The sequence below is a fragment of the Protopterus annectens genome, chromosome 13.part0 (genome assembly GCF_019279795.1).
Source record: "Protopterus annectens isolate FY-2018-M chromosome 13.part0, PAN1.0, whole genome shotgun sequence".
In the NCBI taxonomy this organism is placed as follows: Eukaryota; Metazoa; Chordata; order Ceratodontiformes; family Protopteridae; genus Protopterus; species Protopterus annectens.
In genome coordinates this window covers 1,179,906,691-1,179,930,090 of record NC_056747.1, presented here as the reverse complement: position 1 = coordinate 1,179,930,090, position 23,400 = coordinate 1,179,906,691, and positions in this window count along the sequence as shown.

Below are 23,400 nucleotides of genomic sequence, written 5' to 3'. Positions count from 1 at the left end.
TACTGCCCACACATCATACAGCAGCAGGTGTAGTTAAATCACTCAGAGTACTGCCCACATGTCATGCAGCAGCAGGTATAGTTAAATCACTCTGAGTACTGCCCACACATCATACAGCAGCAGGTGTAGTTAAATCACTCCAAGTACTGCCCACACATCATACAGCAGCAGGTATAGTTAAATCACTCCGAGTACTGCCCACATGTCATGCAGCAGCAGGTGTAGTTAAATCACTCCGAGTACTGCCCACACATCATACAGCAGCAGGTGTAGTTAAATCACTCTGAGTACTGCCCACACATCATACAGCAGCAGGTATAGTTAAATCACTCTGAGTACTGCCCACACATCATACAGCAGCAGGTATAGTTAAATCACTCCGAGTACTGCCCACACATCATACAGCAGCAGGTATAGTTAAATCACTCCGAGTACTGCCCACACATCATACAGCAGCAGATGTAGTTAAATCACTCTGAGTACTGCCCACACATCATACAGCAGCAGGTGTAGTTAAATCACTCTGAGTACTGCCCACACATCATACAGCAGCAGGTGTAGTTAAATCACTCTGAGTACTGCCCACACATCATACAGCAGCAGGTGTAGTTAAATCACTCTGAGTACTGCCCACACATCATACAGCAGCAGGTATAGTTAAATCCCTATGAGTACTGCCCACACATCATACAGCAGCAGGTATAGTTAAATCACTCTGAGTACTGCCCACACATCATACAGCAGCAGGTGTAGTTAAATCACTCTGAGTACTGCCCACATGTCATGCAGCAGCAGGTGTAGTTAAATCACTCTGAGTACTGCCCACATGTCATGCAGCAGCAGGTGTAGTTAGATCACTCTGAGTACTGCCCACACATCATACAGCAGCAGGTGTAGTTAAATCACTCTGAGTACTGCCCACACATCATACAGCAGCAGGTGTAGTTAGATCACTCTGAGTACTGCCCACACATCATACAGCAGCAGGTGTAGTTAAATCACTCTGAGTACTGCCCACACATCATACAGCAGCAGGTGTAGTTAAATCACTCCGAGTACTGCCCACATGTCATGCAGCAGCAAGTGTAGTTAAATCACTCTGAGTACTGCCCACACATCATGCAGCAGCAGGTGTAGTTAAATCACTCTGAGTACTGCCCACACATCATACAGCAGCAGGTACAGTTAAATCACTATGAGTACTGCCCACACATCATACAGCAGCAGGTGTAGTTAAATCACTCTGAGTACTGCCCACACATCGTACAGCAGCAGGTGTAGTTAAATCACTCTGAGTACTGCCCACACATCATACAGCAGCAGGTGTAGTTAAATCACTCTGAGTACTGCCCACACATCGTACAGCAGCAGGTACAGTTAAATCACTCCGAGTACTGCCCACACATCATACAGCAGCAGGTATAGTTAAATCACTCCGAGTACTGCCCACACATCATACAGCAGCAGGTGTAGTTAAATCACTCTGAGTACTGCCCACACATCATACAGCAGCAGGTATAGTTAAATCACTCCGAGTACTGCCCACACATCATACAGCAGCAGGTGTAGTTAAATCACTCTGAGTACTGCCCACACATCGTACAGCAGCAGGTGTAGTTAAATCACTCTGAGTACTGCCCACACATCGTACAGCAGCAGGTATAGTTAAATCACTCCGAGTACTGCCCACACATCGTACAGCAGCAGGTGGAGTTAAATACTGCCCACACATCATGCAGCAGCAGGTGTAGTTAGATCACTCCGAGTACTGCCCACACATCATACAGCAGCAGGTGTAGTTAGATCACTCTGAGTACTGCCCACACATCATACAGCAGCAGGTGTAGTTAAATCACTCTGAGTACTGCTCACACATCATACAGCAGCAGGTGTAGTTAGATCACTCTGAGTACTGCCCACATGTCATGCAGCAGTAGGTATAGTTAAATCACTCCGAGTACTGCCCACATGTCATGCAGCAGCAGGTGTAGTTAGATCACTCTGAGTACTGCCCACACATCATACAGCAGCAGGTATAGTTAAATCACTCTGAGTACTGCCCACACATCGTACAGCAGCAGGTATAGTTAAATCACTCCGAGTACTGCCCACACATCATACAGCAGCAGGTGTAGTTAAATCACTCTGAGTACTGCTCACACATCATACAGCAGCAGGTGTAGTTAGATTACTCTGAGTACTGCCCACATGTCATGCAGCAGTAGGTATAGTTAAATCACTCCGAGTACTGCCCACATGTCATGCAGCAGCAGGTGGAGTTAAATCACTCTGAGTACTGCCCACACATCATGCAGCAGCAGGTATAGTTAAATCACTCTGAGTACTGCCCACACATCATACAGCAGCAGGTGTAGTTAAATCACTCTGAGTACTGCCCACACATCATACAGCAGCAGGTGTAGTTAAATCACTCTGAGTACTGCCCACACATCATACAGCAGCAGGTGTAGTTAAATCACTCTGAGTACTGCCCACACATCATACAGCAGCAGGTGTAGTTAAATCACTCTGAGTACTGCCCACACATCATACAGCAGCAGGTGTAGTTAAATCACTCTGAGTACTGCCCACATGTCATGCAGCAGCAGGTGTAGTTAAATCACTCTGAGTACTGCCCACACATCATACAGCAGCAGGTGCAAGAACACAAGACCCAAATGACATATAAAGAAAATAAGCTGCTACCATTAAACAAGCTGATACTCAAGATTTCATATAGCTGAGACTAAAAATGGGCAGATGCTAGGATGCAATAGAGGATGTCTGTACAAACAAAAGTGCTTTCAGCTCAGGGATATGAACTGCCTGAGAAACTATCAGTCATGGGGAGTCTACAACAGGAAGTCAAACATGCATCTGTCAGAACAGCTGAACTTAATTACTAGAACTATTCTGAATGTGACATTGCTCCAGTCTGTGAATTGCCTGACCTTTCTAATATTCCTTACATTGATTTCACCCTACCTGGTATGTCTACATCATTGAGTGACCTATCATACCTGTGAAGTAGAAAGACAATGATAATTACACATAATTATAGGTGCTATACACTTGTGTGTGTGTGTGTGTGTGTGTGTGTGTGTGTGTGTGTGTGTGTGTGTGTGTGTGTGTGTGTGTGTGTGTGTGTGTGTGTGCGTGCACATATATTACAGATCCAACCCCCCCACACACACACACACACATATATATATCTATAGAGATGGATAAGTATATAGATATATACGGGTCTATGTCATAACATCAGCTTTTCTGAAAGTTGAACTGCATATGGTCAAGGTCATATAATCAACTTTCCTAAAAGCTGAAGTATTTTGTACTAAGACCCCTCTACAGTGGGGATCAGGAATTTGCCCTTTTCCCCACTGTAGTGTGATCTTAGAACTGGTGTATATAATATGCAGGGTGTGTGGGGCTACAGGGGATCCCTTGCAGGAGCACAGAATATGGTTGTTTTCTATTTCAGAAAGTCAGTCATATAGTATCCACCATATGCAGCTCAACTTCCCAAAAATTTGAGGTTGTGATATGTGACATATGTATGTATATATATATATATATATATATATATATATATATATATATATATATATATGTATATATATGTGTGTGTGTGTGTGTGTGTGTGTGTGTGTGTGTGTGTGTGTGTGTGTGTGTGTGTGTGTGTGTGTGTGTGTATAATATATATATATATATATATATATATATATATATAGATATATAGATATATAGATATATAGATATAGATATAGATATACACCTACATATATGTGTGTGTGTGTGTGTGTGTGTGTGTGTGTGTGTGTGTGTGTGTGTGTGTGTATATATATATATATATATATATATATATATATATATATATATATATATATATATATATATATATATATATATATATATATATATATATATATATATATATATAGGGTCTACTGAATGCCGAACCGCCCGATTCACCGACAGGAAATGACCGACGCCAGAAACCCGACAACACACAAACCCGACAACGCGAAACACCGAACACCATAACACCGACACACTACACGTCAACAACACAGTACACTACAACACATATCCACTAGCCCTAACCCAAACCCTAACCCTAAGGTCCGACACTACCGCACACTCCCTACCTGCACCCTAACCCTAACTCACTTACACACCCCAAACCCCAAGCTCCGACACTACACACACACTCCTACCTGCACCCTAACCCTAACTCACTTACACACCCCAAACCCCAAGCTCCGACACTACCGCACACTCCCTACCTGCACCCTAACCCTAACTCACTTACACACCCCAAACCCCAAGCTCCGACACTACCGCACACTCCCTACCTGCACCCTAACCCTAACTCACTTACACACCCCAAACCCCAAGCTCCGACACTACCGCACACTCACCTATCACACACCCTAACCCTACATCCCTGAGTATTCAACACTTACCTGTCCGCTCCCTACTCCTACATCCCTCACTATCGCATACTTACCAGGTCGCGCTTACACATTCCCCTTGTCGGTCTTCCGTCTGCCGGGATTCGAGCGTGTCGGTCAACTGCGTTGTCGGGTTTCTGGCGTCGGTCATTTCCCTGTCGGTGAATCGGCGGTTCGGGCATTCGAAGTAGACCCATATATAGATATATATATGTGTGTATATATATATATATATATATATATATATATATATATATATATATATATATATATATGTATATATATATATATATATATATATATATATATATATATATATATGTATACACACACACAAACACACACACACACATACACACACACACACACACACACACACACACACACACACACACGTTTTTTATATATATATATATATATATATATATATATATTTTTTTTTTTTCTTCTTCGTTCGACTGTTCACATTAGAGGTCGCCACAGTGGATCATCTGTTTCCATTTCTTCCTGTCCTCTGCATTTTGCTCTGTCATACCAACCACCTGCATGTTCTCTGTTACCCATCCATAAACATTATCTTAGGCCTTCCTCTTTTCCTATTCCCTGCCAGGTCCATCCTTAGCATCCTTTTCATAATATACCCAGCATCTCTCTTCAGCGCATATCCAAACCAAAGCAATCTCACCTCTTTGGCTTTGTCTCCCAACAGTCCAACCTGTGCTGACCCTCTAATATGCTGATTGGTAATCCTGTCCATCCTTGTCACACCCAGTGCAAATCTTATCATCTTTAACTTTGCCACGTCCAGCTCTGAATCCAGCCTTTTTGTCAGCCCATGGTCTCCAGCCCATATAACATAGCTGGTCTCACTACCTTCTTGTAGACCTTCCCTTTCATTCTTACTGGTACTCGTCTGTCACAAATAACTCCTGACACTCTTCTCCACCCACTCCACCCTGCCTGTACTCTCTTCTTCACCTCTCTTCCACACTCACCATTACTCTGAACTGTTGATCCCAAGTATTTAAACTCATCCACCTTCGCCATTTCTACTCCCTGCATTCTCACCATACCTGTATTCTCCCTGTCATTCACACATATATATTCTATTTTAGTCCTGCTGACCTTCATTCCTCTCCTCTCTAGAGCATAGCTCCACCTCTCCAGGGTCTCCTCAACCTGTTCCCTACTCTCACTACAGATCACAATGTCATCTGAAAACATCATAGTCCATGGGGACTCCTGTCTGATCTCATCTGTCAACCTGTCCATCACCATTGCAAATAAGAAAGGGCTCAGAGCTGATCCTTGATGTAATCCCACTTCCACCTTAAATGCATCCGTCACTCTCACAGAAGACCTCACCACTACCACACTACCCTCATAAATATCCTGTACCACTCTTACATACTTCTCTGCCACTCCCAACTTCCTCATACAGTACCAGAACCCCTCTCTAGGCACCTTATCATATGTTTTGTCCAAGTCCACAAAGACACAATGCAACTTCTTCTGACCTTCTCTATATTTCTCCATCAACTGTCTCAGAGCAAACATCGCATCTGTAGTGCTCTTTCTGGGCATAAAACCATACTGCTGATCATTAATCATCACCTCCCATCTTAACCTTGCTTCCACTACTCTTTCCCATATACCCCCACACACACACACACACACACATACACACATACACACACACACACACACACACACACACACACACACACACACACACACACACACACACACACACACACACACACACACACACACACATATATATATATATATCTACGGGACTCCAGAATTTGGTTGACATGCTTGTTGTTCAACACCTGATCTATCAACCGTAGTCGATCGACATATTCAGATGGTTGACAGGCTTGCAAGATCGACTATTCCTGGGTTGGGAGAATTTTCCCTTTCCCTAAGGATTGTATGATCTCGGAGTTAGTATATTTAATTAGCATGGGGTGTGGGGGGCACAACCTTTGACATTTTGCTGTTTTGATCAATGTAAGTAAGTAATCCTAAAAACACACACACACACACACACATATATATATTTATATATATATATATATATATATATATATATATATATATATATATATATATAGTTTACAGTCAAAATGTTGACATTCAGTTGCACGACAGCTTCCTCCTCGAACATGGTAGGAGTGACAGTCGGAATGTCGGTGTTCATGTGTACGTCCATTCAGAAGGAAGTACACAAGGCAGGGACTCAAAGCCTGGTTGGCAATGGGAGTTGCTAACATTAAGACTGACAGAAAGTTGTCGATCTTGTTGCATCGACCATACAACCTACTTAATATGTATGAGTCGAGGATATGCATCGAGGAAATCACCGTTCGCGGTTGTGCTTTTTGTTCTTTTGATAGTAAACCTATAAATATATATATATATATATATATATATATATATATATATATGTAGAGAGAGAGAGAGAGAGAGACATATATTTAGTATTTAAAAATTCACAACCATATGATAAATGTTTAACAACAGATAACACATGTAAAAGTGAATGCAATGAAACACAATACTGAAATAATTGAAAATACAATTACATTAACACACTAAATTTAACCTTTCCAACTGTAGTGCATTGGCTAATTTATAAGAATAATTTAGAGCCTAAAAACTTATAATCACGAATGAAAAAGGCAACAAGCATGTTAAGGTTAGATAGATATGTCTCCTGTATCCCATGGGTCAGCAGTCCCTGTCCATTGCATCCTCTCATCAGTGTAGTCTTCCATCAATGGAATGCCCAAAACCCTCCAGGGTACCTACTCAGCAAAGGCATTGTTTACACTCCCTGAAGGTCACCATCAGTGGAGCTTTCCATTTCACAGCAATGAAGGACCATACCCCAGAGGTATATACCTGACCCAGGTATAAAAAGCGTAACTCTTGACAAAGTACCATGTATCAAGGACAAGATGAAGGGGTGGTGCTAAGAAACCTCCTCACTCTGTGTTTTCTTTACGACCGGGGGACTGACTCAGAACTTGTGAACAGTATCTATACTCCTAGCCCCACATATGTTACATGGGTGAGCAGTTATATTTGCTGATGCAGATCCAAGCTGCAGTAATCCATAACCCCCTAGTCAAAACAGAAGTAGGTTTTCATAAACATATGGCCAGTTCCTAAACTGGGTTACCATGCAGTATAACTTATTAATTGTTCTGTCAATGCATACTGGATCAAAGCAGTGTATATTTTCCCTAAACATGCCCCTAGCTTTTGTTATCTGTTTATACAGCAGGAGAGACTACATCTGTCCCATTTTAAACTTTATGTGAGTGCTGTTCTTAAGCCCGGTACTGTGAGTGTCAGTCAATGTAGGCAATGGGGCTTACCCTATTTTTTTTCTTGATGAGGAATCCATAACACAATACCTGAGAGTTAGATATTTCCAGTGATCCCTCGTTGATAAACTCCATTTGGATTGGAGATAATTGAAAGAGGCAAATACCATCTTGCCTTCAATCTCCTGCATAAGGCCACCTAGCCAATGTATACCTTTAATATCCCAACCCTTTTCTCTTACTGGATGGTCTCACATTCTTATTATAGGGTAGCCCCAAAGGAGGATCAAAGCGCTCCAAATAACAGTTGTGGAAAGAAAACTAGTCAATATCTGGATAATGGTCGACGTTTCTGCTAGGTGATGCCAGTATGGCAGCTCCCTAAGGCCTTTCTCATACCAAGTAATAGCCCACAGTCACTCAGATCTGAAAATGGCAGCTTCAATCTCAGCATGGTTATCTAGGTGCAATAGTGTTAAGCTTGCACTAAACAAGTGCCAGTCTGGCAATCCTAATCCAAGTTGCCACACAGGCAGTCTGATAATCCTAGATCTGAATCCCTGCCTGAGATTATTCCATATAAAGCACAAGATAAGTGTAGCGATTGTTTTACGCCAGTAGTTCATATGTAGCCTGGGTATGTGCCTGTACTGGTAATATAGCAATGGTGCTACAAACATTTAGACTAGTGCAACTCTTCACATCAGCAGAAAGCAGTGTTTAGACCAGGAATGAGCCAATAAAAACAGCTTCCTCCACTGGGTTTCTAAATTATGAGCTGACATTGTAACCATGTCAGGGTGCAAGATGATACCTAGGTATTTCAGGAAACTGTTGCACCACATGAAGGCTAGCTTCTCTGCAGATTTCTGTAGTCTCCTTTCTTTAGGTTTAGTCTTAGCCCAGACAGACTTTAAACTCCCCCAAGATGTTCAGAAAGAACTGAGGATCACTCACAGGGTTCTGGAAGAGCACCATGCAATCATCAGCAAAGAATAAGGCTTGAGTTACCACGCCTTCAGGTTCCATCCTTTCAGTGGCCTTGGCAATTCAGAACCGTATTTGGCGGTTCAATGGCCAGGAGGAATGGGGCTGGGAGAATGGGAATCCTTGACGAATGCTCATTGTTGGGGGTAAAAAAAACTAGATATCACCTATTACTGCTGTTATAGGGTTGGAATAGCAAGCTTGGATAGAACATATGTAGACTTCTGGGATCCCACTGAGTCACACTTTCCCATAGATATTTCCACTTATAGTGTCAAAGGCTTGCTCAAAATTCAGCAGAAATGCCACTGCTGGTTCTGGAGCATGGGTGAGGCCTGGCACTATAGAAGGAGGGTTCTCAAGCACTCAGTGTACCTTAAATAAACCCTGCTTGTGTGGGCAAAACCAGAGATGACAAGACTGAGTTAAGTCTGTTAGCCAATACGTGGGCATAAATCTTAACATTGACATGAATTAGGGGATATAGACCTGAAATTAGAGAATAGCTTCAGATCTTTATTGGGAATGACAACAGTGAAAGAAGCATTTGAGAAGTAGTTAGGTGTCCCTTTTCCTCAAACCCCATGAAATAAAGCTTTCAGAGGTTCCAGAAATACAGGGTGCAGTACTTTATATGTTTCAGCATGAAACCCATCAAATCCTGCAGTTTTGCTAGACAGTATGCATTGGATGGCTCATGGCACTGTATTTCCTGTTTGGTCAGTTTGTTGGACCAGGTAGTCAGTGTGTTGGGAAGAAGTAGTGGGAAGAAAGAGGTGCAATAATGGCAAATTCTTTTACTGTACTTACTTTGTCCTCATAGCACACATGAAAACATTGGTTGTATCTACTCTTAATCAATGTTTTTCACATTATGCTTAATCTGGTATAGTTATTTAAACTGTAGATGTTTTTGTATTATTTTAAAAGATTGTAAAATTATTGCTCTTAAAATGTTTTTGTAATATTTTGAATCTCCCCAGACCTCCGATGAAAATGGGCACCTACCCAGTGGGACTTTCCCGGTAATCAAATGCCACTAAATAAATAAATAAATAAACAAATAAATAAATAAATAAATAAAGTTGTCTTGGTGATATAGGGTCCATCAACATTTCAAAAAAGGCTCTTCTGTTCTAGTTGCCACCCTGCCTATCTCTTGGTCCAGTATTTTAGGTAAAATAGTTTGTTGTTGTTTATGCCGTGTCTGGAGAGCTAAACATTTAGATGGACAATTACCCTGAACCAGGAACGAGTTCTTAAGAGGTGCAGATAAAGGTGTGCCTGCTCATATTTCAGTGGACATAATTGCTTGTGGGCCTGTTCATAACATCATAGTACCTGGTAGTACCAGAACGTACTACTCTTACACAGAAAGAACACCTCATTCACTGGTCTCTCAGGAGCATTCATTTTTACACCCAGGCTAGCCATTAGCTTCACCTTTGCTGCCAAACATAATGTTTTAAGGTCTAGCTTTAATATGTCCCATCAAACCATCCTAGGGAAGGATGCCAGTGGATTCCTGTCAAGAAAGAGTTGCAACCTATTGTGTATGTCTTCTACTAAACTTTTATCTTGAAAGATAAGTGGGTCAGCTCTCCAAGTCTTGTTTTGTCCTACCTCAGCTAGGGCTAGAAATATGCACACTACTGCAGCATGGTCAGTAAATGGTGCTGACATTATCTCAACATTAACCTCCTGTAGTAAGCTATTCATTGATGCTATCTGATAATCAAGCCTACTAATGTGCAGAGTGTTAGGGGTAATGTAGGTGAACCTGTGTTCTTCTGGTTGTAAATATCACCAAACATCCTTTAGCCCCAGGCTGCCATTGTAATGATTAGTAACTTTTTGTTTTAGAGTGTGCTTTTCAGAGTGGGGGAATGTTCTATCCCTGACAAGAGTCGAGTCACATTAAAGTCACCTCCTAGCAAGAGAGCAGATTTGGGAAAGATAAGTGATTCTAGGGAGGCAAATATCTCTTTAAAGAAGGATGGGTGGTTTGTATTGGGAACATATATATTGGCTAAGGTGATAGGACCATGTCTGGTTGCAGACATTGCCCATATGGGCCTACCTTCCCCAAAATGATGTTTTTCTTTTCTAGTCCAACCTGGAGATTTCTTAGCTGACATAATAACTCCAGCTTTGGCATGCACATTCAAATTAGAGTACTGGTCATAGCAAGTTTACATTCCCTGAAAAAACATAACATCAGTGACAAATTTGTTTAATTAATGCTGTATAACATTATGCTTGATTTTACAGTTTAAATCACATACATTAACAGTTACATAAGCAACCATATACATAAAAGTAAATAACAGAAAATCTGAAACACAACCCATCTCTCTCACCAAAATCACTGAGATCCAAGATAAAACTTACTAAGTGTAAGAGTCTAAGGTGGTCCATGAACTCAGGAACACCAAATGGAGCTGTATGAGGACTGATGCTGTGTCTCAGAATGCATAGTTACTCAGGAAGTAACTAGATATCCCCCCTATTTTCTTGGCTATGGTAGTGTATGTCGCCAGCAAATAAATGTTTATTATGCTACTGCTAGTTTATGTCACTTTATCCATATCTTGGTTTGCCATCACTTTAATTTGATTTGTTATCTTTAGGAAATTTTTAATTTCTTGTACCTGTACTACTGTTATCATGATTAAGACTTGCAGAATCTGATACATAAATATCCTGTCTAGGCTCCCCATTGTCTTCAACTATGTCATTCAAGGCACACAAGGGATCTTCAGCTCTCTTTAGGTTCTATACTGAAAGGAAATGATTATTCATATCTGGAGTGTTCCAGCCTAATAATGCTATAGCCACTGCTTGGTCAGATTGCTTCCTGGTCCTGGTGGCAGGGCTTCCTGGCTGCTTGACAGCCATTCACTGTGGGAGGAGCAGGACTAACAAAATTTAAGATGAACAAGATAACATTACATATTCAGGACCTACACTACTCCTGGCTGTTAACTATATGATGTTTTAGCAGAATCAGTCCTCCTCCTGGAGAAATAAGATGCCAGTACTCAGTCTTAAAAGTTTTATTTAATGAAATAGTGTTCTTGTCAAAAGACTATTCGGTAGTACAGAATTTTCTCAGTGCTATATAAGGCTAACATGAGGGGAGGGGTTAGTATGTGAATGGCTAGGAGAAATGTGGTTCTTCATTTTAGTGTCCTTAGCTGGCCAATGGGGTGGGTGGATTATTATTCTCAATGTTTTATGTCTTTAACTGGAAATGGGGTGACTGGATTATTATTCTCAATTTGATGAAATCATGTATAGTTCAGAATTCCACAAGTGGATATCATGTTACTTATGTTTTATTGATAATATATTTATGAGAAGGAGACAAGGAAAAGTTACAGGCTTTCTATGAAAATAAATGTGATTAAATCTCAGGGAATTAGACACATATGCTTCTAAAGAAAGTAGAGACTTTACAAACAACCTTCACAACTTACAGAAGGACTTCCTTACTATGGGATACAGCAAAAGAATGCTACATTATATCTTAGAAACAATAAAAAAATTTCAAAGTGAATAACAACCCAGCTGTTTTAGACCAATTCTGGAGTTTAATTATTGATCCTGCTGAATCTAGTTCTGTTTGTAGTGAAAATGTCACTCCCCTGTCCCTGCCACATATACCCCAAAGTATCCCTAATATCATTCCCCACTTAGTCTCTCAGAGGAACAGGTCTTAAACACCCTCTCCAAAGCCAAAAACACAGCCTCTATGGGACCAGACAACATCCCGGGCTGTGTTCTACATGGATTAAAACAGAAATTAGCATCACGATTGGGCATGATTTTTCAATCACAGCTTAAGCACTGGCATTGTCCCAGCAGAATGGAAAACAGCTACCGTCATCTCTTTGCACAAAGGGAGTGCATCCACGGACTCTGGGAACTATAGACCCATTAGCCTGCCCAGCCTTGTCTGCAAGGCCATGGAATGAATAGGCTCTTAGGTTCATAGGTTTATACTAGGCTATCTGCCCTAAGGCATTTATAAGCCTAGCCCAAAGTTTTGTGGCTTACGCCACCCCTTATATGAAAAAATACTGTACCCATTTGTTTGTTGTGCCTCTGTCCAGCAGCGACACCGAGATGATCTCCCATCCACAGGTCAAGATTTCTCTTGAACAGAGCCAGCGAGGTGCTCTGCCTCACATGGACCGGGATTTTATTCCACAGCATAGGGAGTCTCTGAGTGATAAATCTATCCCTCCAGCATGTCCTATTTATATCCATGCTAAGGTTTAAGTCGCTTGCTCTAGTGGTTTTGGTGGATTTGGATTTTTTGAGGTGGAGCATGTCCATTAATTCCGGGCTGGACATGGCCTTGTATGTCAGGCACATGTCACCTCTGAGCAGATGGTATGCGACTGAATAGAGCTGGAGTTTCTTCAATCTGGCAGCATATGACAGATTTTGGAGTCCCTTTATCCTTTTGGTGAGGAACTTTTGGGGTCTCTCCAATTGCTGCAGATGCCGGGTGAGATACATCCCGAATGGGGCATTGTACTCGATCATTGGTCTGATAAGTGAAGAGTACAGGGGAACAATGACCTCACTAGATCTGGATGTGAATCCCTTCATGATCAGGTGGGCAATGTAGAAGGTCCTTCTAACCACTTTAGCAATGTGAGTGTCAAAAGAAAGGCCACTGTCAACCTGGGTCCCCAGGTCCCTGATAACCTCTTCTGTGCTTAGTGGATTGCCACCTATATGGTAGCTTGGGGTTACCTTGTTTTTCCCGAAGGGTATGACTATACATTTTTGGCGTTTAACTTCAGGCCATGGCTCTGGCACCAGCTATCTGTTTCCGTGAGTCCCTTCTGAAGGATATCCGTGTCCGATGCACTTTCCACTATGGCGCCCAGTTTTCAGTCGTCTGCAAACTTTGTCAGCCAAAGTCCTCCCATGTTGGCCTGTACTTCTGAGAAGTAGATGCCGAACAATAGGGGGCCAAGGACCGAGCCCTGTGGGACACCACTTGTGACTGGCTTGGAGTCTGACATAGCGCCAGCAACTCTAACCCTGTGGGTTCTGTCCTTAAGCCAGTTTGCAACCCATCTTGTGACATATGGGTTTACATTTAAGATGGTAAGTTTTTCTACAATACCCGAGTGGGGTATTGTGTCGAAAGCCTTTGCAAGGTCAAGGTAGGCTGTATGGACTGCCTTTCCCTCATCAATGGCCTTGGTGACTGTTTCGAAGAAGTCGACCAAGTTCAAAAGGCATGATCTGCCCTTGACAAGGCCGAACTGGGTCGGGTCCAGTGTCTGCAAGTCCCCTATATCTTTGTTTATGAGCTCCATTATGATCCTCTCCATAGCTTTGCAGACTAGACTTGTTAAGCTTATGGGGCGGTAATTACCAGGGTCCGTAGAGGCACCGCCTTTGTGGAGTGGGACCACAGTTGCCTTACGCCACTCCTTGGGCACGTATCCTGTGGTAAGGCTGAGATTAAACAGCTGCCTTATGTGCGGGTTTAATTCCTCATTTAGCTCGTGTAGCACACAGCCGGGGACACCATCCAGTCCCATTGATGCTGTGTTTTTATCATGGACCTTATTAACAAAGATATAGAAAATCTCCAAACACTCAACTCCACCCAGTTTGGCTTTGTGAAGGGGAGATCATGCCTGTTAAACTTGGTGGACTTCTTCGAGACAGCTGCCAAAGCCCTAGACGAAGAAAAATCTGTGCATACAGTGTACCTAGACTTAGCCAAGGCCTTTGACACAATGCCCCACTCAGGCATCATTGATAAACTCACCCAGCTGGGTATCAACCCATATATTGTCAGGTGGGGTGCAAACTGGCTCACTGATAGAACTCATACAGTCAAAATAGGTGATTCCACCTCCTCCAGCAGATCTGTAACCAGTGGTGTTCCACAGAGATTGGTCCTGGGATCCCTACTGTTTGGAATCTACTTCTCCGAAGTACAGGCTAAAACTAAAGGACTGTGACTGACAAAGTTTGCTGATGACTGCAAACTGGGAGTGATCACTGAAACCCCTAGTGATGTCAACATCCTACAAGCAGGTCTTATGCAGACTAATGACTGGTGCCAAAGTCATGGTCTTAAACTTAATGCAAAAAATGCATTATCATCCCCTGTGGCAAGGGTGACATTCCTGCAAACTACCACATCAATAGCAATATCCTAAGCACACAGTCAGTGGTGAGAGATCTGGGCACACAGGTTGACAGCAACCTTAACTTTGATCACCATGTCTCCACAGTGGTAAGAAGGGCACTTTATATTGGTCATCTCATAAGTAAGGGCATTGCCTCCAGAAAAAAAGAGGTTATAACCCCCCCCTGTACTCTTCTCTCATCAGTTCAATAACAGAGTACAATGCTCTCTTTGGTATGTTCCTTTCCAGACACCCGCAGCATTTGGGGAGACCACAAAGGTTCCTTACATAGAAAATTCAGGGTCTTCAAGATCTGTCTTATGCGGACAGACTGAAATAATTGTCACTTTACTCAGTCATACAAACTGCTCAGAGGTGACCTGTACCTTGCATATAGAACAATCTTTGACACAGCTTTAAAGGAAATGTTGCACAGTCGCAAGTCAAATGGCACATGAGTCACTCGCTCAAAGGACCATAACCTGGTATGTGACATCAGCAGAACTTGCTTGAGAGACAGATTTGTCTCACAGAGGTTGCCGCACCTTTGGAACAAGCTTCCTATTCATGTTAAACAAAGCCCCTCATTGGCCCTATTTAAGCATAATTTGGATGATTGAATGGGTAACCGGAAATTCACCCCAGGGGTTCCACCTGTGTCCCTTTTGGACAGGGGCAATAGTTGCTGATTTTAGTGTCTGCTTGAACCAGACACCCTTGGGAACATGTATTGAACTTGGCTAGGCTTGTAAGGGCCCTGGGGCTGTTAGCCTAGTAACCTCCTATGATCCTATGATCCCAAGGATGAAGGGAGAAAACAAAGCATGATTCTCACCTTTACTAAGATTATAAGGAAATCAGGAGGGTAATAAGTGAAAACTAGATAATTATTTCAGACAATAAACAGCTGGAAAAAATTTGTGTCTAAAATGCGAAGAGCATCAGAAGCTGGTTAGAAAGCAGAGGAAAAGGGTCCAGTAGCACTGTAAGAGGTACCTACAAATGTGGGCCACTAGACTGGAAGTACTATAACTTTGTATGTGGTAGTCAATGCCGTACATGTCCAGTCTCACGCAAAAGGTAATGGAGCAACAAATACGAACTTTAACATTGACAATATTGCCTACAGAGCCCAATGCAACAAGTGCAACAATTGTTATGTGGGCAAAACTGTCATTAAGCTCAGAATTAGAATAGCCCAAGATCTTTCAGACACAAAACTAAGAATAACACTACATGGACTTTCCTAACTACTCCAGTTTCTCTTTCCACATCTTAGACAAAATAGAGTGGAAACCTCTACAAGGCAACAAAAATGCCATCCTTAAAAAGAAGGTGGAGTTGGAATGGCAGCCAAAATTAATGTCTCAGGTTTAAATTCTAGATGCTCAATTAAAAGTGTATTGGCTTTGTGAAAATCTAATCATAGAATGAACTACTAAAATTAATTTTACAAAATCAGCCCTAAAACCATTCTCATCCCAGATTTATTTATGTATATATCCTAAATGATTCACTCCTTCATCCCATTACAAGACTATGCCAAGAATTACCACTGTTGTTAATTATGTTTTTAAGTGAATTTATTATTTCTACTGCTTCCAGCTAAATTAACATAGTGATTCTCAGAATATTTGGTTCTCAGTCTTTATTTCCAAACAAATTCTCATTTGTACAAATGTCTTATCTATACCAAAAAGGTAAAGCAACTGTATTTTCTACTAGAGAGTTGGGGTGCCAATACTAAATGTTTTTTTTCACTAAAGATAGCATATAAATATTTTAGGAAACAAGGCAGCCTTGTAACAGTTGGCTTTAGATTTATGTTGTACTGTAAAAAACAGTTCTTATTTTGATACTTAATTTGATGGAACTTCTGAAGCTTTATCTCAACAAGAGCATTTTTTTAATTCTTTAATTCTTTAATTTATTTTAATGATTGAACTGTACTATATGTGTTTTTAAGCATTGTAAAAGAAGGCAACTGCTGCTTGAATGGTATGTTCTAGGTGCTTAGACATAAAATTGTTAATAGCTGTTTAGACTCTTTCCATGAAAAGTTTGTAAGGGGAAATGAAGTGGAGTGAGAAGGCTAAGAAACTGTGCACCCCATTGGGCAGTTAAAGTCATTCAGTTTGAGAATAATAATCTACTCACTTCATTGGCCAGCTAAAGAGACATTCATTCCCCAACCATATTGCCCCTAGCCACTCACATATAGAGCCCCTCCCCTCACGTTAACCTTATATAACACTGAGAAAATTCTTTACTAACAAATAGTCTTTTGACAAGAAATCAAATTCATCAAATAAAGCACTTAAGACTGAGTACTGTTGTCTTATTTCTCCAGGAGGAGGACTGGTGCTGCTAACACATCTTGTAGATAACAATCAGGAGCACCACAGTTCTCGAGACAGTAACGTTTTCTTGTTTTTAAAGCTGGTGAGAATCCCATTCTTGTAGCAAAGGCTCCTAATACTGGAAAAGGAATGCCTTTTTTCATCATTGCCTGAGAAAAGTCCTGAAAAAGGTGAAACTAGTGCCTGCACATAGAAAAGGATGGCTTTTCCTAGCCATCTGTAGTACTTGTTCTCTATCTGCATAATTCAAAAAAACAAAAGATAATCTGCCTAGGAGATATTCCAGGTGGTGCATGCAGATGGAGAGCCCTGTGTGCTCTTTAAATGATGAATGGTTGTATGGGTGGCTGGTTATGGGGTTTCATCAAATGTTCCTCCAAGAAACCACACATATCATCTGGTTCCAAGTCTTCAGGAAGTCTTCTGAGCTGAAAATTGTTTCTACAATCCCTGTTCTCTGGATTGTCTATCTTGCAGTGCTGGAAATTTATATCAGATTCATGGTTCATAATCTGGCAGACCTGAGACTGCAGCTGTGTTGCTTGTTGCAGTAAGATGTCTTTGAGGTTTTGCACGATCACCTTATTGTTGCATTTGGTATCTGCCAGTATTATGGACACCAGCAAAGTTATATCGTCAAGCTTCAGTTATGTCCATAGCTGCAGATGGTAATGGTGAACCTGCAAGCATTTCTTCATTCATGTCTGGTACCAATGTTTTTTTTCTGACAAAGCAAGATGTAATATTTAAACAATATTAGTAATAGGGATTGGCTAAATGGTACCGTTGATGGCCTATATTTAAGCAATTTTAGTAATGTAGCTGAATAAACCCATTATTTAGTTGCCGTGATTAGAGTGATCTTGGGAAGCATCTCTCCATCATGTCCCCCCTCCAGATGTCCTATTTAAATATGATGCACTGTCATGTATTTTGGCTAGGGAATCAAGATGTGAATAGTATTTTCACATAACAACTGCATAGTCAATACAAAATGTAAGAAGGATGTAATGTATAACGTGTGAATACCACTTTAACAGAGAACCCTTAAGGATTACTTGGGTGTGGAGTTTCATGTGGTTCTTCCTGCTTCAGCAGTTAACTGCCATGGCACAGACAAATCCAGATTGGCTTCTGTGCATCTCTAGTATGTTGCCTGTCATAACCAGCATGCCACATTGTCATCACTTACTAATGCAAATGAGGAGAGAAGCTTACTAGGAATGGCTAATTTAGTATTTGAACTAAAGCTTTAGTGTTGTCACTGTATCACCAAAGCAGCTCATAGAAGCAGGTGTATAATTTGTGTGGTGTGAAAAATAAAAGAGGTTATAAAAAAATAATGACTAGGTATACAATGAGAGACAGCCATGTCATATTAAGCCACATAATACAGAGAATTACTAGAGGTTAATGCCAGTTTAGTAGGCCTCTGGATAATCTTGAGTCAGACAGAGGAGGGTAAGCAAAAATTATTTTAGCCTGTGCCAGCATACTGTTGTCCAATGTGGAAGAAAGATACCCCCAGACAAAAGAACAAACACTGGTACTTGTATGGATCTGTGAACATAATGTATACATTTGAAAAAGATGTTGGGCCAGATTCAAAAAGCCCTACATGGAGTGTTGGAATAGTGCAGGAGCTGCTGCATGCAATATGGCTGCCAAGCGATCCAGGATCGAGCTCCCAGGACATGCATGAGCACTCCTACACTATTCTGGCATGGACACCACTGCTCTATGCTAATTACCTCATTTGCTGGTGAAAACCATGCAAATGAGGTGAATTAGCTATCCAGGAAGTAGGCAGTTGTGCTTGCCTGAACAGTGTAGGCATGCCAATGGCCAACTATATGTCCATTGGCATGAAAAATAATTTACTTTTTATAAAATAAAACTTTAATTTTTTTGGCCGATCTCGGCCATTTAAGCTTAGGGCAGCGACACTGCCAAACGAATTGTGCCAAAAATAAAAAAAATGTGAAAAAGCAATTTTCAGGGAAATCTGCATTTTGCCATTATAGTCAATGGCATGCAGAATGAAAACAATACCAGAGAATAGTGGTTACTAAGGGGAAAGGCTCAGTGTGAGTGCAATAACTATGGAGTAAGGCAGTGGGGTATGCAAATGCAGGGAATCTTACTGAATCAGAAACTTCTTCTAAGTGTCAAACTGCACCTAACCATGTAGGTGCTCTAATATGGCCGTATAAGCATGAGAAGTAAATTACATCAAAAGGTGGTGTGTCATGCTTGCTGTAAGCACATTGGAGCAATATTGCCCAGGTTTGCGCTTAGCTAAGCACAGCTAAGTAAGGGGGTGTGTCTGTGGCTGTAATGTCTTACACCATGAAATGAAGAGCATATTCCCATCCAGGGAGGGACATTTCTGCTAAAATGTGTTTACCTTAGCTAAATGGGTCTGCACGGCGCGCACTGGGACTTAAACAAACAAACAAAAAAACCATAGGAAATGGCAGCACTGTGTATATGTAAGCAAGAGGGTGTGTCCGAGGCTGTATAGCCTTGTTTACCTTGCCTAAAGGGGTGTGCATGGTGTGCACCGGGATTTAAACCACAAAATTATAAAAATACAGGAAGTGGCAAGTGGAACAAGAAAAAAAGGGAAACAGCAGAATAGAGGCACTCAAATACAAGTAATAGAGCTGGCAGGTGGAATGTATCATACTCAGCCAATCACACAGGCAGCATCTGCAACACATCACTATAAACTATGCAAACACCTTTTAGTCTGTTTTTTCCCACAAACTCCACACCACCGATGTGCACATTTGGGGAAATTTTACCTGACAAAACTAACAAAATGTTAGGGGCTGCTGTCACTCTCATACATCAGTATGTGCAAGAGGCTGAGGGTGGTGAAGAGGACAATGCAGACAACCATCCCAGACTTATGAGGAGGAGGAGAAGAGTGTTCAGGCCCAGGATAACCTACCACAGGCTACATAATCTGGAGATAGTAGAGCATTACAGGGTGGACAGGGACATACTGCAGCAAATTGTGGAGCTGTGCCGGCCTCGCCTCACATCCAGAACAAACAGAGGGGAATACATCCCAGTAGATACCAAGGTATGTGTAGCTCTAAAAATACTAGCTATAGGTACTTTCCAAAGAGCAACTGGGGATATCATGGGGGTCTCACAGGCATCTGCATCCGGGATGCTCCACCAGTTCCTGGATGCCATACGAACACATGCCGAGGAGCACATTAAATTCCCCAGCACCTGTGAGGAGCTGACTGGCAATATGCATCTCTTCCACCATGTGGTAGACTACCCAGTGGTACTGGATACCATAGACTGCATGGTGACCAGGGTAGGGTCTACATAAACCGCAAGGGGTTCCACTCCATCTACTGCCAGGTCAAGTGTGATGCCTAGGGCATTATCATGAATGTGTGTGCTGGCTGCCCTGGAAGCTATCACAACTCCCACATCTGGCATACCTCACAGCTGTATCAGTAGTTTGGCAGGGGTGACATCCTGTATGGCCATTTATTGGGGATGCTGGCTACGCAATGGAGCCATGGATGATGACACCCATCAGAAATGCGCACACACCCACATAAGGATGCCATAATGAGGCACACGCACAAACCAGGATGTTTATAGAGCATGTGCTTGGGATGCTCCAGTCATGGTTTTGCTGCCTTGACATATCTGGTGGAGACTTGCAGTACTCTCCAGCCACATGTACACACATGGTCATAGTATGTGCCATGCTACACAATATCATCCTATGGAAACAGCTGCAGCAGGAACAAAATGGGGAAGGGCCACACAGCTCCCCACCATTGCCAAGGCCTCCACATGCACAGAGTGACTTGGAAGAAAACCATCCCTAGCCTGCCCCTGTAGGCAGATGGAGGCATGCCCAGTACGCCCTGGCCTTGGCAAAGAGGCAATGCATAGCACATGCACTGACACTGGGGACAGGGACTGATATCTCTCTCACTCTGACTCACACACAGTAAAATGGATGTTAAACATCACACCACCTATACCTGACCATGTACAGGCAGTGTACTGTGTGCATCTGGCAAAGGCAGCCCTCAAGCACCACCCTCACAACAGCTGCAGGCACAAGGTAAGCCAGTCTCTGTAACAAAATAAACTAATGGAGTGGACTTTTCTGATAGCATATCTATGGTATTGACTAAGCATGTAAGAGAATGGGGTGGCTAACTGGGATAGAAGCAGCTAACTGACAGCTCTGTGTGACAGCAGGATGTATATCCCCAGTACTGCCCTACCCATACCATGCAGTACCACCCTAGTCGACAAATACCACTGCAGTATATGTGGTGAGCCAAATAACTTGGGGGTCATAGGTCACATGTATGGATGTCAACCCCACACAGCAGATCAGCTGTAGAAAACCATACAGAAATGCCTGGAAAAGGCACCCACATGGTGACATCCATGAAATCCCCACCCACAGACTTTTTACACAGTGATATCACAGCAGGACTGGCAGTGGCAGTATGGCTTTGAAAGGTAAGAAGTCTGAAACTACAAATGTCTGTGCCAGAACAATCTGACCTGTGGTTGATACTGTTATGCCTGTAGTCTGAAAGATAGGGCACACCACTATACTACATGGGACCAACATTTTAAGCAAATATCAGCACAGTCTGTGCAGATGTGCATCATGTACAGTCGTTTCCCATAGAAATGCAGTAAGATGTTCCTAGACTTAAGCAGAATCCAGCTGTCACCCAGAGTGATGGCACAATAGTAAGAGAAAGCAATTGTCAGTAACACCCACAGTCAACTTACTGGTGCCATCCCAGGGGTGTCTCCTGCCAGCAGCCTGGGAACATATAATCATCAGAATGCACTGTCCTGTGACAGATGGCCTGCATCTGTCACACCTACCCTACAGGCCTCTGGCAAATTCCAATGCCTCACCCACAGTGCCCTTAGGGAGTGTCATGGGGTCCATAACACCAACATAACACAGTCCACAAAATGCAAAGAAAGGCCATGCTGACAACTGCTAGGAGCAAACCTGTCAGCCACAGGGAGCCAGAAATCAGGACAAAACCATGGATAATGGGGTGATGAAGGTCCAAAGAGAAGGTCACATGTGAAATACTGCTCTAATAATGATATAAAGTTAATGGAATGATTTGTAGTAGCATGGAATGTCTGATGGTACAAAGTCTGAAACTGCAACGTCAACTGTCAGTAATGTCTGACTTCAACCCTGAGTGACTTGCAAAACACTTTTGCAGGAAAACCACACTTGTTTGAGTAACCAACAAGATATATGTGTCATGGATGTGGACATTCTGTGATACTCTGTACAGTCGACAGGCAGGGCTAGGAGTTTAAACATGGGAATGCATCCACTGCAGGCAGGCCTAACCCTGGAAGATGGTGACATGTCTGCACCCACAGAACCATGGGCCACAGCCATGGGGAGTAACACACACCTCCCTGATGACTCATCCTGTGCAACATCCTGACCTCAACATGTGGCCATCCAAGCAAAATGAGGTGGGCCATACATACATGTGTGACAAACACACACCTCCAGGCTGGTCAAACAGTCTGACATACACAAGACCCTACAAGTGCAGTCAACCAACTGATATTGCTAACATCCTGGCAGATAGGTTCAGTACTAACTTTACCCCTCTCTCATCCCCTGAAGGGCCAATCTCTATACTGGAAGAATGCAAAGTACCTGTAATCACGGCTGCACAGGTAAAAAACACACTCTCCAAAGCCAAGAACACAGCATCCATGGGACCTGACAACATCCCAGGCTGCATTCTACATGAACTACAGAACGAACTGGCACCCCACCTAAGTACCTTGTTCAATCATAGCCTCACCTCAAGCTTTGTGCCCACTGAATGGCGCACGGCAACAGTTATCCCACTCCACAAAGGGGGAGCCACCACAGACCCCAGGAACTACCACCCCATTAGTCTGACGAGCCTAGTCTGCAAGGCTATGGAGCATATCATCATGGAACTTATAAACAATGACATTGGTAATCTCCAAACTCTGGACCCTACCCAGTTCAGGTTTGTAAAAGGCAGATCATGTCTCCTAA